A 14,760-nucleotide genomic window follows, 5' to 3' on the forward strand; every position below is an offset into this window, starting at 1 on the left:
TCTTCTCTCAACACACCTGATGTCTCTCCTCTCCTCTTGCAGCAACACTTCCACTCAGCTTCAAAGTCACCAGACCCATGAAAAAAGTGACAGTGGCTGCCTTTGTCTCCACCTACTCTCCTCCTCCCATTCCTGTGGCTGACTCCCACCCTGACACAGCCCTCGCTAACCTCACCCTCTCTATCTCCAACTCTCTTGACACTCTTGCCCCTGCCATGAGGGTCCAACTGAAGCCTTCCAAAAGGTGCAACTCTTGCTACAACTCCGATCTGGCTGCCCTTAAATGCAAGGGTAGGGCTGCTGAGCAGAAATGGAACTCATCGGGCGGACCATCTGACAAACTGGCCTGCAGCCTCCTTCAAAGGCAATATCGACTCTGTATCCGCTCCAATAAAAGAGTCTTTGTTCATGCCCGCATCTCAGCAGCATCTAACAACACAGCCAAACCCTTCAAAGTCTGCAAGGAACTGGCCAATCCTGCAGCAGCCCCTTCTTCTGTCACACCCACCCTGGACCTTTGCTCGGCCCTGGCTGCACACTTCATCACAAAAACCCAAGACATCCTTTCCTCCCTCTCTTCCACTCCACAGCATACACTAACACCGGAGCCTCCCTGGGCCCCCCCTCCTCTTACCCTCTCTTCTCTCTCACCCGTCACACCTGATGAGGTCACCAGACGAGAACGGTCTATGAAGGCTTCATCCAAACAGGTGGACCCCTGCCCCGCAAAAACCATTAAGGACAATGATGACTCCCTCGACCCAGCCTTGGCTGATCTTTGCCATCTCCCCTTCTTCACTTGAGTTTTCCCAACTGCCTTTAAGCACTCCCTTGTGCACCCTCTGCTCAAGAAACCCTCCTCCGACCCCTCCATTCCGGCAAACTACCACCCCATCTCCATCACTCCTTTCTTGGGCAAACTCCTGGAGAAGTTGGCTATCACTCAGCTGACCCTCCACGCTGAACCTAGTGTCTGCTTCCATGACCATCAGTCTGGCTTTAGAGCATCCAGAGGCACGGAAACTGCTCATCTGAACACCCGTGAAGACCTCACAAATCCTGACACTAAGTCCTGTCCTCTTTCTCCTTGACCTCTCCTCTGCCTTTGACATGGTTAACCACAACCTCTTGATCGCACGTTTTCGTGACACCCTGGAAATCACATGGTCAGGCTCTGACATGGTTAATCTCCTTTCTCTCTGACCGCCCATCCCAGGTGGAACTTGGAACCTTTCTCTCGACTATTGCTCTCTGAACCTGTGGCGTTCCCCAGGGATCTAACCTCTCCCCCTGGTTCTTCAACTTCTATATGGCTGCCTTGGCACGTGTGATTGCCACTTTCACCTCTAACTTCCAGTGTTACGCGGATGACACATAACTATCTTTCAGGCTACCCTCAACCACCTCCTCACTCATATCTGACTGTCTGTCTGCTATTCAGTAATGGTGTTCTGCAAACTACCTCTGCCTCAATGCCAGTAAAACTGAGATTGTTCGCATTGGGACCCTGGCTCCTGCTTTTCCACTTTCACTCTGGCCGGCTTCCCCTGGCCCTGCACCCGCACCCACCTGCGAAGCAAAACACCCCAGGGTCATCTTCAACTCCACTCTCTCCTTCTCCTCTCACATCTCTGACAGCTCTAAAAAGTCTAACTATCAGCTTCACCTCCTCAGAGGTACTGTACCTTTTCTCACTTTCCCCCAGCAGCTCACTCTCTCCAGAGCCTTGGTTCTCTCTAGGTTAGACTATTGCAACAGCCTCTTCCTCAACCCCCCTTCTTCGGCCCTGCACCCTCTGCAACTCATCCAGAACAGAACGCAAGACTTATACTTGGGCTGAAGCCCAGGGACCACATCTCTCTGGCGCTGAAATCTCTTCACTGGCTCCCCGTGGCTGCAAGGGTCAAGTACAAGACCCTCTGCATTGTCCACAAGGCTTTCCTACCTGAAACGTTTCCCACCTAAGTACTGTCCTTCACAAGCCCTCCACTCATCTACTTCCAACCTTCTGCAAGTGAGCCGGTTCTCCAAGCAGAGATTTGGGGGAGATCCTTATCCTCAGCAGGTGCCTCCCTCTGGAATTGCCTCCCTGCCACTATCTGCCTTGAGCCTGACCTTCTTAAGTTCTGGAAACTCCTCATGACCTTCCTCTTCTCCTTTTCCTTCGCTCTCCCTCTACCCTGCTAACCTAGCTCTCTGCTCTATCCATCTCTAATTCCTCCTCCTTACAGCTTGCTGACTGGCTGTCTGGTGTACCACATAGTCTCACCGGTCCCGGGCACCCTTGCCAGTCCTCTCACGCACTTGCCTCAGGGCCCTACACCCACCCACCTTCACAGCACTTAGAAATAACCCAAGAGTGGCTCTCTCTGCACTTACCCCAGTCTCCACCGACTGGGTGCATTTGGGCCTCCCCCTCCCTGTTATTGTCTATGCACTTGCACAATCCAAATGCACTGTGCCTGAAGATCGTCTGTCTGTTCTTCCCTGTCTTCTCCCCTTAATTGCACTGATAAAACTGCAGAATCGCGTTCAGGCCTATTTGCTGTGTCTCAACTGTTAAATGTATTTTCTGCACTTACTCTGCCTGTGCAGACTATTATCGTCTCAGAATTTCCAGGGCTCTGAGCGACTGTTGTTTTTTCCCCAGTTCCCAACCTCCTTGAGCGCTTTGAAACACTTTCCTGTGTATAAAAGCTATATAAATAAACAATACAATACAATACAACAACCCTTGCCCTTGGTTGGACCATCATGTCCTCCACTTTATCTTCCCTTGGCTGAAACAAGCACCACTCCCACCACCAATGCTGCCACCCACATGGGCTCGCAGCTCTTAGAAAATCTCTAAAGAATCAATCTCTCCCTATCTTGTGCCCCTGGCCCTGGAAAACCTAGCCTCATCAGACCCTCAAATCGTAGCAGATATCTATATAAGCACCTTGACCAAAGTAATAAATCAAGAGCCCACCCCCTCTCCTCAGAAAGCCGAAACTCACAGACCACCATAACCCTTGGTTCACTGTAGACCTCCAAGTACTGCACTCTAAACAAAGACAGACAGAAGGCATCTGGAGTAAAAAAAACTCTGAACCCTCCAAATTGGCCTTCAATAACATTGCAAAAGAATAAAGCAGGCCATTACGGCAGCTAAAGCAGAAATCTACAATGATAGAATAGCCAAAGCTAACTGTAACTCACAAGAACTATTTAGAATACTTAGAGAGCTTGAGACACCCGTCACACCACTTTCCACTATCAGTAAAGACGAAACATGGTGTACTAAAATCCAGAGAAGCCATGCGGGCAAAATTATGGCTACTACAGCAATACATTGAAAATAACAAGCCAAGACTAACCCTACCAACCTCCCATCCCACTCCAACTCACACATTGCACCCACCTGCTAATTTAGAGAAGTCTCAGAACCTGAAACAGCTAATATTCTCAGAAACCTTAAACCATCTAGATGAAAAGGAGACATATGCCCAGCAGAAATCATAAAAGATTACTCAGGAGCCCTAGTCCCTTTCATCACTAAATTCATCAATGCCTCATTCTCCACCAATCTGGTACCGACATGCCTTAAAAAATCTTGGACCCTCCACTTGTTAAAAAACCCATCACTTGACCCTACGGTGCCCAACAATTACCGCCCGTTCACCACAGTACCCTTCTTGCTGCTTAAGATCCTAGAGAGAGCAGCCTACAACTAGATCCAACACTATCTAGAATCGAATCACATCCTAGGGATGCTTCAATCAGGATTCCGTCCTGGTCACGGCACTGGGTCTGCACTATTAGACCTGAAAATGCAAATGGATTCTTTCAGGGATGAGGGCAAACCTGCGCTCCTTCTCTTACTGGATCTTTCAGCCGCTTTCGCTTTAGTAGACCACAAAACTTTATGCCATCACTTCACCTCCGCTGCCAACTTCTCCAAGGAAGCCTCGCTATGGATTGCCTCTTTCCTAGAAGGCAGATCTATGACAGTTTTCTCAGACACAGCAACTGCCTCGCTTATCTCTATTCCGTGCGGCATCCCCCAAGGTTCCTGCATTTCCCCCTCCATATACAACATCTTCACTAAACCCTTATTTGATCTTTTAGATGACCTTGGCATATCTTATACAAACTATGCTGACAACACCCAAGTCCTCCTACCCCTGTCAGGTGCTTATGCTGAAGACTCTCTTATGCTCAACAAAGTATACTCCACAATCCAGGCTTCGATGGCGACCAACTACTTGTGCCTGAATGACAAGACAGAGACCCTGCTGATGGGCTCCCCTGCAGTGCTAAAAAAACTCACTTCATTCTCGATAGGTGGAATCCCAGGCTCACAAGGCAGTGCAGCAGGGCCATCATGCCTTACACTGGAGAGCCACAACCATGGCTTTCCCCCTCCCACCATCAAGGGGAAGATTTGTGCTTGGAGGGAGTTGTTTCCAGTCACCTGCCAGCAAAATCAAGTGTGAAAAATACAAGTACCAGAATCCTCAGAGTTAATTTATTTGTTACACCTGAAACAGAAATGCAGACCCGCCTTTAAAAAGACAGAAACTCAGCCTCCCTGAAGATTGATGAAGTCATGAAAATGTGTGTTAGGAGGAGAAGCTAATGACTGGTAACAGAGCGCCTGCCTTCACATCTTTAAACACAGAATCCAGATTCCTGCCTCAGATGCGGTAAAAACCTTAGGTGTACACCTGGATGCCTCCCTTTCCCTCAATAAATAAGTCAGTGCTATAGCTTCTTCATCAGCGTACACCGCTAAGCTCAACAACGCAGCAAGACAATTCCTCACCACAGAAAGCTGCATGACTGTTGCCCAAGCAATCGCAGGTGCGAGATTGGATTATTGCAACGCTCTATTTGCGGGACCTTCCAAACGGAACATAAACAAACTGCAAGTAATACATAATAACGCCCTATGAGCAGCACTGAACATCCCAAAAAAGGACCACATCACAGCCGCCAGGGAAAAGGCTCACTGGTGCCCCATCAGGGAAAGGATTATCTTCAAGACTCTCTCTATTACCCACAAATGTTTGAGTAAGACCGCCACACAATATCTATCACAGAAAATCAAGAAATATGAGTCTAACAGACCTGCAAGATCCACCCATGCCCACAAATTAGCCATTTTAAAAGTGAAAAGAGCCAAAGGAGGGGGTGGTAAGCTTCCCAGCAGTGGCTGTTAACCACTGGAATTCCCTCCACCCAGAACTAAGAGCAGGGAACTCATACTGGGCCTTCCAGAAAACTCTGAAAACTTGGTCATTTGCCTAGCCTCCACTTTAATTGGGAAAATGAACTGCTTGTAATTTGTTTCATTAATGTCTTGTGCCTGTCTGTTGAGGCACAAACTGCACTGAATAAAACGTTTGTATCACGTAACTGGTTGCAACAGCGCCCTGATGCATGAGGGTTTTGGCACTTTACAAATGGAACAAATAAATAAAGTTTTCGGATTCCCTTGGGGTCCTTCTCCTCCCAGGTGATCCACCCGGCTAATACCACCCCTATGGGCCAGGATCAGAAAGCATTTGCCTTTCCCTGGACACCTGGGAGGCGACTTTAGGTGGGGTTCCTGTGAGGACTCTGCAGGATTCATCACATACCCTTCCCCTAAAGACCTGAACTGGACCCTTCTAAGTCACCAGCCTCACCCGCATTTTTCGAATGTTCAACTGTCTTCCAGTCCCAGGCTGGGTATTCTGCAAATGGTCCCTCTTGTTTCCAAGAGGCTTGAGATGAGTATGATGGATACATATTCTCAAGATGTTGGTCAGAACTTTTAATTGACTTCAGTTTTATCTGGGCCACTCGAATAACCCATTAATCAAAATGGGGAATTTTGCTACCTAAAATCATTGGGATAGGAAGATTAGGTATTACTGCCGCAAATACCAACATGGGTTTTCCTAGAATGGTATTATCTAGTTTAGTCAAAGGGTGTCCTTCTGCCTGTCCATAAACACAACCTACAGTCTTTTTACCTAGACTTTCCCAAAGTAATGGAAGAATGTCAGCGTTTACCTCAGAACCTCTGCTCCCAGTAGCTATTGCCCAGATTGTTTTCCCTTGTAGTACCACAGGGACACGATAACTATTATTTTCTCCTGTACAAAACATTAGGTCATCTTTTCTTTCAGATTCAATTTGGGAGGAATATGTGGGTATCACACTTTCATCCGAAATTTCACAATTTTCTTGGTCCCACTCATCCCTCAAAACAGATGGAAATCTTGAGGTAATTTGATATACAGCATGTTGAAAACTTCCACATCTAGAACAACTCAATTAATTGGAAACATGACTTTCAGAATATCCTGGGTCTTTAAATCCTAGGAAATAATTATCCTTAAGAGATTCTGCTACCGATCTCTGATATGTCTTAAAACCTAGAGATATTACTTTGTAATAATCAGTAAATGAAATGAATCCCTGATATTGTTTGTTTTATCATAATGGGACTGCCTGGATCCAAGGTTTAGGGAAAAACTCTTGTTAACTTTTGAACCCTATGAGTCATCTGATTGTTCTTTGTTCATGGGCTCAAGGTTGGGACAAGAATTTTCCTCAATTTCTGTTGTATTCTTTTCAAAACAATACCTTATATTTCCCCCTTCTCCTTCCTCCTTTTTAACTGATATACAGTTGTTTTAATCATCAGTTTCACATATAGAAGGGATTTGTCCTGATCCTTGATGAGGATTTAAGTTTGTAACTTTTTCCTGTTACATGATTCCCAAGCAACATCATATATTAGCCTTCCAACTCTATCTCCTCTGTGTATCTCATGAGGATTTGTTGAGAGATTTAGGATCATAAATGTCAGTTCCTTACCGCTAGAGATTAGAGGCTACACATTGAATTAGGTCCCTGATCGGGCATAATCTAGGCAAATATATAAATGAAACTTTACTTGTAGCACTAGGGAAACCAGAAGCTTATCCTTTCCAGGGATAATATAATTTTGGAGAAAGAATGGATGATATATATTCCCTTCTACAGGTTGTCTTTTTGGCATAATAACTTGTCCTGAAGGTTTTAAACAATGTAGTCCCACATTCATCTGAAGCGGCCACTGACTATTTAGGATCTCTTCTACTCCCCCAGTTCCTCTGATGGAAAGAGGATCCAAATAGATTTCCTCCATGGTGATGGATGTAGTAGAACCAAGGACGATAGAGGAGGCATATGATCTAAGAAGATGGGGAGTATGACCATACCAATCTTCTTCTGACTCAATCTCTGTTTCATCAGAATCTGCCATATACATATTGGATCCCCAGTTTATATCAACTTAGTCCGATCCTACTACTGACACCATATGCGAGGGGTCAGAAACGTGAGGCGGACAACTTAGTGAAGGTTTTTCAAAAGATGCCATTTTATTAACTGAAAAGGTTGGACAAATGCCTCACTATCCCTACCATGATAAGGATTTTCCTGCCTCAAATAAACTAAAGGAAGCACTCTAACAAAATGATTCTGTCCCTCACACTTAGACATAAACAGCTTAACAAGGCAATATATGTCAGTTCAATAATAACCAATAAAATAATTATCTTCACATTGTAGACAATGTTTTCTCCTTCTAACCTGGGTGAATTTTCCTTATACAGATTTATCCAGGATTCTTGTCACAACCCACATCCAAAAACCCCTTTGGAAAGCCCATGGGCCAGGAGAGGTCTTGGCTCGGGTCTCCAAGAAACCTAGGCATCCACTGCCTAGGCCCTCTTGGAGCCAGTCCTGGCACCTATGGCGCCAGGCTCATTCACAGTGAAGACATGTGTTTGGGGAACTACTTTATTTTGAAGCTGCCAGCCAACATGGAGGCATCCACATAGCTTGGCTCCTAGGAACCAAGCTATGCGGTATAGTGTTTTGGGTGTGGTAGCCTAGGAACTACTTTACCTGGACTACTTTCTTGAAGCTATTTAAACCACACCCGACTTGGATAACACGCTTCGTGTTACTTTGCAATCCTGCAACGTGACGTTCACCGTGTCCAGCTATACCCGCGAACCTCGGAGAAACAACACCTGTAAGGAGACAAAAGGAACATTGTTAGCAGCAGCATCTTACCTGCAATTTTCATCTTTAGCTGCCCACAGCTCCTGCGAACAGCTTCCTAGGATCAGCACGTCTCCCGGACTGACGGATCTGCAAAAAGGAAACAAGGTATTAGAGACATTACAACATAACGAACTGTGCCGAAAAGCTTACCTAGCAGGTTGCCCCTCGACCTGCATCGCCTCGGAATTCCACACCCTGGGTGAATACCTCGATCTATGGGAAAAGAAAAGAAAACCGGTTAGCAAAGGCAAGGCATCACTGTGCTGCGCATAGCGCCTACTTACCGCATCATAGCGCTCATTACACGCCATCATTTACCGGAGAGACCCAATTCAGCCAATGCACCACACTGGACGTCCGCACATCTAAGGAAGAGAAAGAGACATTATTAAACCAAGAAAGGCATGCAGGAATAACAACAATATACAACAGCAATAAGACCTACCTGAAAGACTTCAAACGGGCCGGCATCAGTGAAGTAACTAGATCGCATCCGCTCACAAAGGACAACGCGCCACTGCCAAGAAGGCAGGACGGAGAGCACACCTAGAATCAACAATAAGGCAGAACCTCCCCCACTGGCCACATCTGGGAACCGCAGAGAAGGATACCAGTGTCCATATGGCTGGGTGGCGTCCCCGTGGATACCAGGTGAGCGTAACAGAACGTAAAGCCTACCAAACCAATCCACCTGGGCGCCATGCAGACATCAGAATTAGACCAATTGGCACAATTGTTAGGGGAACTTCGTGCCGAGGTTCATTCTGCCCGACAAGAGACTAATGCTCTCCGGAGGGACCTATTAGTGACCAAAGAGCGCACTGAAGAGATTAGCAGGCAATACTTGCAATCACAGGCAGGACAGACGCCTCTACCTGGAAGCAATCCAACGATGCAAAACCCCACCATACCATCCACTACCTCCACTCTGGTACAGATCATGTTACCGGGAACAGTTCCTCTGGCAACACCGGAGAGGTTTGCAGGCGACCCACGGAAGTACGCAGCTTTCATGAATCAGTGTCGCCTTCACTTTCTTTGCAGGCCTGGAGCATTCCCAAATGACCAAGCTCGGCTAGCCTTTGTTTTATCATGCCTGAGTGGTAGCGCAGCAGATTGGTCGGTGCCATTGGTGACCCATGATGATCCTTTGTTACATGACTTTGGGGGGTTTCAGAGGGAAATGGAAAAGCTTTTTGCTCGCCATACCCGAGAACAAGCAGTAGACAATGAACTCCTTTCCCTTCGACAGGGGAATCAGGACTTGTTAACATACATTGCTACTTTCAACAGATTGGTTGCTGAAGCTAGGTGGCCTGAAAACAAAAGAACCATGTTGTTTCATCCGGGCTTACGAGGCGAATTAAAAGATGTTCTAGCTCAAGTGGTTGATCCTCCCAGAGACTGTTCTGCAGTCATAAATTTGGTCAAGCAACTAGACCACCGGTTGCAAGACCGAAAAGCAGACCGTTCCAAAATGGACCCTCGGGCCGTGTAGGTTCGACCAAGAGACAACGCAACTCGAGTGCAAGAAAACACTGTGGAGCCCATGCAAATCGGAGGGGTACGACCTCCACTAACAAAACAAGAGAGAGAGAAAAGAAGACAACAACAACTATGTCTTAATTGCGGAAAACCAGGACATTTCCTGAAGGACTGCCCAATAAAACCCCCAAGGAAGATCATTGGGGCCACAGAAAAAGATGAAGAGAAGGAATCGAAATCGGAAAACTACCCAGCTCGTCAAACGTAGAGGTCAGTTTGTCGAGTGAGAGGAAAGAGTCACTGACCTCACACTTTGCAATACCAGTGATCTTAATTAACAACCACTGGTTGTCAAGAATGCATGCCGTTGAAGCATACATTGACAGCGGAGCAGTTGGGAATTATATAGATCAAGATCTGGCAGCAGAGATGGGGCTTCCCCTATGTTCCAAGCCAACTACGGACAAGGTAACTACGGTGGATGGGACAGAAATCGCTTCTGGACCCGTAACCCAATGCACAGCCGAGGTAATCTTGCTGTGCCAGGACGGACATCGGGAACTTATTTCGTTCGATCTCATCAAGGCACCTCAATTCCGGCTAATACTAGGGATGCCATGGTTAGTTGCTCACAACCCTTTGATTGACTGGCGGGCATGGAAATTAACCTTCCCCAGCGACTGCTCCCCAGCCTGTTATTATCAAGAACAGAAACCTGCCTTCAGTATCTCTACGACTCCCGGAGCGACGGCATCAACCCTGGGAGTAACTAATACCTTGCCTAAAGAATACCACGATTTCCAGGATGTATTCCAGAAGGACCAAGCAAACATGCTGCCGCCGCACAGGCCCTGTGACTGTCAGATTGACCTTGTTCCAGATGCACAAGTCCCTTGCGGCAGAATCTATGCTCTTACAGAACCTGAAAACCTTCATCTGAAGTCTTATTTAGACCAGTACCTTGCAAACGGATTCATCCGTCCATTGAAGTCCCCTGCAGCCAGTCCTTTGTTCTTCGTACCAAAAAAAGAAGGGGACTTAAGAACCTGTATTGACTACCGCGCATTAAACCAGATCACCGTGAAGAACCGTTACCCCTTGCCACTTAGCCCTGAAATGCTGGATCAGGTCAAAGATGCCCAGATTTACACCAAATTGGACCTTCGAGGAGCGTACCACCTGGTCTGAGTCAGAAGCGGAGACGAATGGAAAACTGCTTTCCATACCAAATACGGTTTGTACGAATATCAAGTCATGCCCTTTGGGTTATGCAACGCTCCTGCAGCATTTCAATATTTCATGAATGAAGTCTTGAGAGAATTAATTGATGTCTGCGCCCTAGTGTACATAGATGATATCTTAGTGTACTCAACCTCGAAACAAGATCATATCAAGCACGTTCGTTCAGTCCTCACCAAGCTCTGTGAACATCGTTTATATGCAAAGCTTAAAAACTGTTTTTTTCACGTCACTGAAGTTGAGTTTTTTGGTTTTATCCTTACTCCAGGAGGCATCAGGATGGATGTGCATAAAGTAGACGCCATTTTGAAATGGCCATCACCAACGTCATTGAAAGGGGTACAAAGCATGTTGGGCTTTGTGAACTTCTATCGCCGGTTCATACCAGACTTCTCTCAGGTTGTACACCCGATCACCGTATTGTTACGAAAAAACATTAAAAAATTTGCCTGGACCGAAGAAGCAGAAAAAGCTTTTCAGGAACTCAAGAAGAGGTTCACCTCCTGTCCTTTCTGCGACCCTTTGACTCCCACCTCACCCCTTGTATCCACACTCTCCTCACCAGAGTTGGTTGAGTCGAAGCTTTCGGAGGACAGGTTTCGTCTGGCGAGGTAGTCTTTCTCCTTTTTAGATGGTAAGTGCCTGTCACGGAGGGAAGCCACAGTGAATGCTGATGGAACAGCAAGCCTGTGGCACCCTTTCCAGGAACAAGGCGAAAAACAAGGGAAAAAGCCAAGTGGCAGAAAAAACCCTTATTTGGCACCGCAATGCACTCTGTCCGACTCCAAGTAGGAACTTCCGAAGAGGTGTTGCAGACGGAGAGGAAGAATGTAGCAGGAAGAGGCACGGACCACTTGGCGAGGAGGATCCGCAGCAAACGTCAAGTAGGTAGGTGTGGTTGGAATACAGTGCTACCAGGCAGAACACAAGAAGCACGAGTCACAGGTAAGTGGAGGAAAAAGACGTTCCGAGTGGAGAGTCAGCAGCAAGCGTAAACCCGGAAGCTGGGAAAACAATCCAGTGGGGGGGGGGGGTTGGAACGCAGTGTCCGCCGGGAGGAGGAGGAATAAATACTCCCGGCAGGCTCTGCGCTGAGGAAACTGGAACGGCAGCTAGAGCTGTGAAAATAGAGGAAGGACTACCAACCTCTAAACCCATACCGCAAGCGGCAACTCGGAAGTATCTGCCAGTCTCAGCGGCGGCGGATAACAGTATGCCCCCCTCCAGTGCGGGAAAACCCTGGTTTACCTGGATGTAAGCGGTGGAATCTGGAAATTAACCAAGGGGCATGTACCTGTGAAGCGGGTTCCCAAGAGTCCTCTGACTCGGGGTAGCCCTTCAAGGACAGCAAGTATTCCAAACGGCCTCTATAATACCTAGAGTCTCGTATGGAGGACACCTCATATTCATCCTTGTTCCTCTCAGGGAAGAGAACCTGACGGGGAACCGTTCTGCGGTGTGGGTCAGCTATGAAGGGTTTAAGAAGGGAAGAATGAAAACCGGATGGATGCGACTGAGGGTAGAAGGGAGCTGAAGCCGATATGTGACAGGATTGATTCTAGAGAGAATAGAGAAAGGACCCAAGAAGCGAGGAGATAGTTTGGAAGGATGTGTCCATCTGGGTAAGAACCTGGTGGACAACCACACCTTGTCGCCTGCCTTCAACTCCAGGCATTCTTTGCAATGTTTGTCGGCCTGACCCTTATTGTGCCTTCTACTGACTTCCAGGCTTTGCTCTGTAGAACTTCTTCCGCTGCTGGGGAGTTGGTGAGACTGGGAACATTGAGCTGGAAAGCTTTGGGGTGAACTCCATAGGTGCAGTAGAAAGGGGAAAGGCCTAAAGCCGAATGCTTGGTGTTGTTGTAGGTGAACTCCGCTGTAGGAAGCAGGGAAACCCAATTGTCTTGGTGTCGATTTACGTAAGATCTCAGATACTGCTCTAAAGTGGCATTGAGGCGTTCGGTCTGGCCGTTAGTTTGAGGATGAAATCCCAAGGAAAGTGCTCTTTCTATACCTAATCTGGCACAAAGAGCCTTCCAAAACTTTGAGACGTATTGGCTCCCTCGATCCGAAATAATCTTATCCGGAATTCCATGTAATTTGAAGATGTCTCTGGCAAAAACTTCAGCCATCATCGCGGTGCTGTGAAGGCCCGGGAGGGGAGAGAAATGTGCCAATTTTGAAAACGTATCCACTGTGACCATTATACACGTACATGAGTTAGACAATGGAAGATCCACTATGAAATACGTGGATATTAGCCCCCAGGGTCGAGTGGAGAGTTCCGCTTGAGTAAGCAGTCCAAGGGGTTTGCCTGTAGGGTATTTGGCCATGGCGCAGATAGGACATGCACGTACGTATTCCAATGTCTCTCTTCTCAGATCGGGCCAGAGGAAACTTCTTGAGATTAGCTCCATGGTACCTTCCGAGCCTCTGTGGCCTGCAGTGCGTGGATTATGGCACCAGTTTAATATCTTCTGTCGTAACGGACCTGCTGGGATGTATAGTCGATTCTTGTAAAATACCCAGCCATCCTTCTCTTGATAGTGAGAATTGGGGTGAAACGGTAGTCGGGCAAACTCTGGCATGACCACGGCCTTCACCGCTTACTAAGACCAGGATTTGGTTTCTCTGAAACAGTGGCTCAGTGCGATCCGATGTCTTCTCCCTACTCGAATCCTTGCGGGACAATGCGTCTGCCAAGCGATTCAAAGTTCCGGGAATGTAAGTGATTTGAAAATCATATTGAGAAAACAGATAAGCCCACCGGGCCTGTCGGGAATTCGAACACTCCATGTCTTGCAGTACCCTCAGGTTCTTGTGATCTGTCCGAATGGTAAAACGATGTCGAGCCCCCATAAGAAGATGCCGCCACTCTTCACACGCTAACTTCATCGCCAATAGTTCTTTTTCAAGAACTGAGTAGTTAAATTGGCTGGGAGAGAGGGTTTTAGACAGATAAGCTACAGGATGTTCCACTCCACTCACTGTCTGTAACAAAACTGCTCCAATGGCAATGGCAAAGGCATCCGTCTCAAAGATAAAGGGTAACATCTGGTCCGGATGCCATAGTATTGGGGCCGAACAGAAGAGTCCTTTGAGAAGGGAAAAGCTACTTTCAGCTTCGGTTGACCATTGAAAAGGGAGAGCATTCTTCTTGAGAAGATGGGTGATGGGGTACACCACCTCAGAAAAGTTTGGTATAAATCGTCTGTAAAAATTGGATAGTCCAAGGAATCTTTGTACTTCTCGAACGGACGTAGGGGCAGGCCAATTAAGAATAGCTTTAACCTTGCTTCGATCCATGGCAATACCCTCCTCCGATAGGATGTACCCTAGATACTGTACCGAAGGAACAGCAAAAATGCACTTCTCGGCCATGACCAATAGTTGGTTTCTTTGAAGACGGTCCAAAACTTGAGTGACATGAGGAATATGTTCTTCCATGTTGGAGGAAAAGATGAGAATGTCGTCCAGGTAGATAATTACGGAAATTGTGAGCATGTCGGAAAACATTCGGTCCATAAACCATTGGAATACCGCGGGCGCGTTCACCAGGCCGAATGGCATCCCCCGGTATTCATATAATCCGAATGGAGTGCGGAAGGCGGTCTTCCACTCATCGCCCTTGGCTATGCGGAGCAGGTGGTATGCATTCCTTAGGTCGAGTTTAGTGAACACCTTAGCCCTCTGGACTGCCTCAATGATGTCCGTGATGAGAGGCATCGGGTAGCGGTCCCGAATAGTGACCTTATTTAGACCCCTATAATCTATGCAGGGCCTAAGCTCATCGGTACCTCTTTTCTTAATGAAGAACAAAGAAGCCCCTGCGGGGGATTTAGAGGGCTGAATGAGGCCGTTCTTCAAGTTGGTATCCAGATAACCTCTTAAAACCTGTTTCTCTAACTGTGTGAGGGAGAACATTCTACCAAACGGCACTAGAGC

Source organism: Ambystoma mexicanum, chromosome 1p, assembly GCF_040938575.1.
Source record: "Ambystoma mexicanum isolate Mex_15411 chromosome 1p, UKY_AmexF1_1, whole genome shotgun sequence".
NCBI classification, from domain to species: domain Eukaryota; kingdom Metazoa; phylum Chordata; class Amphibia; order Caudata; family Ambystomatidae; genus Ambystoma; species Ambystoma mexicanum.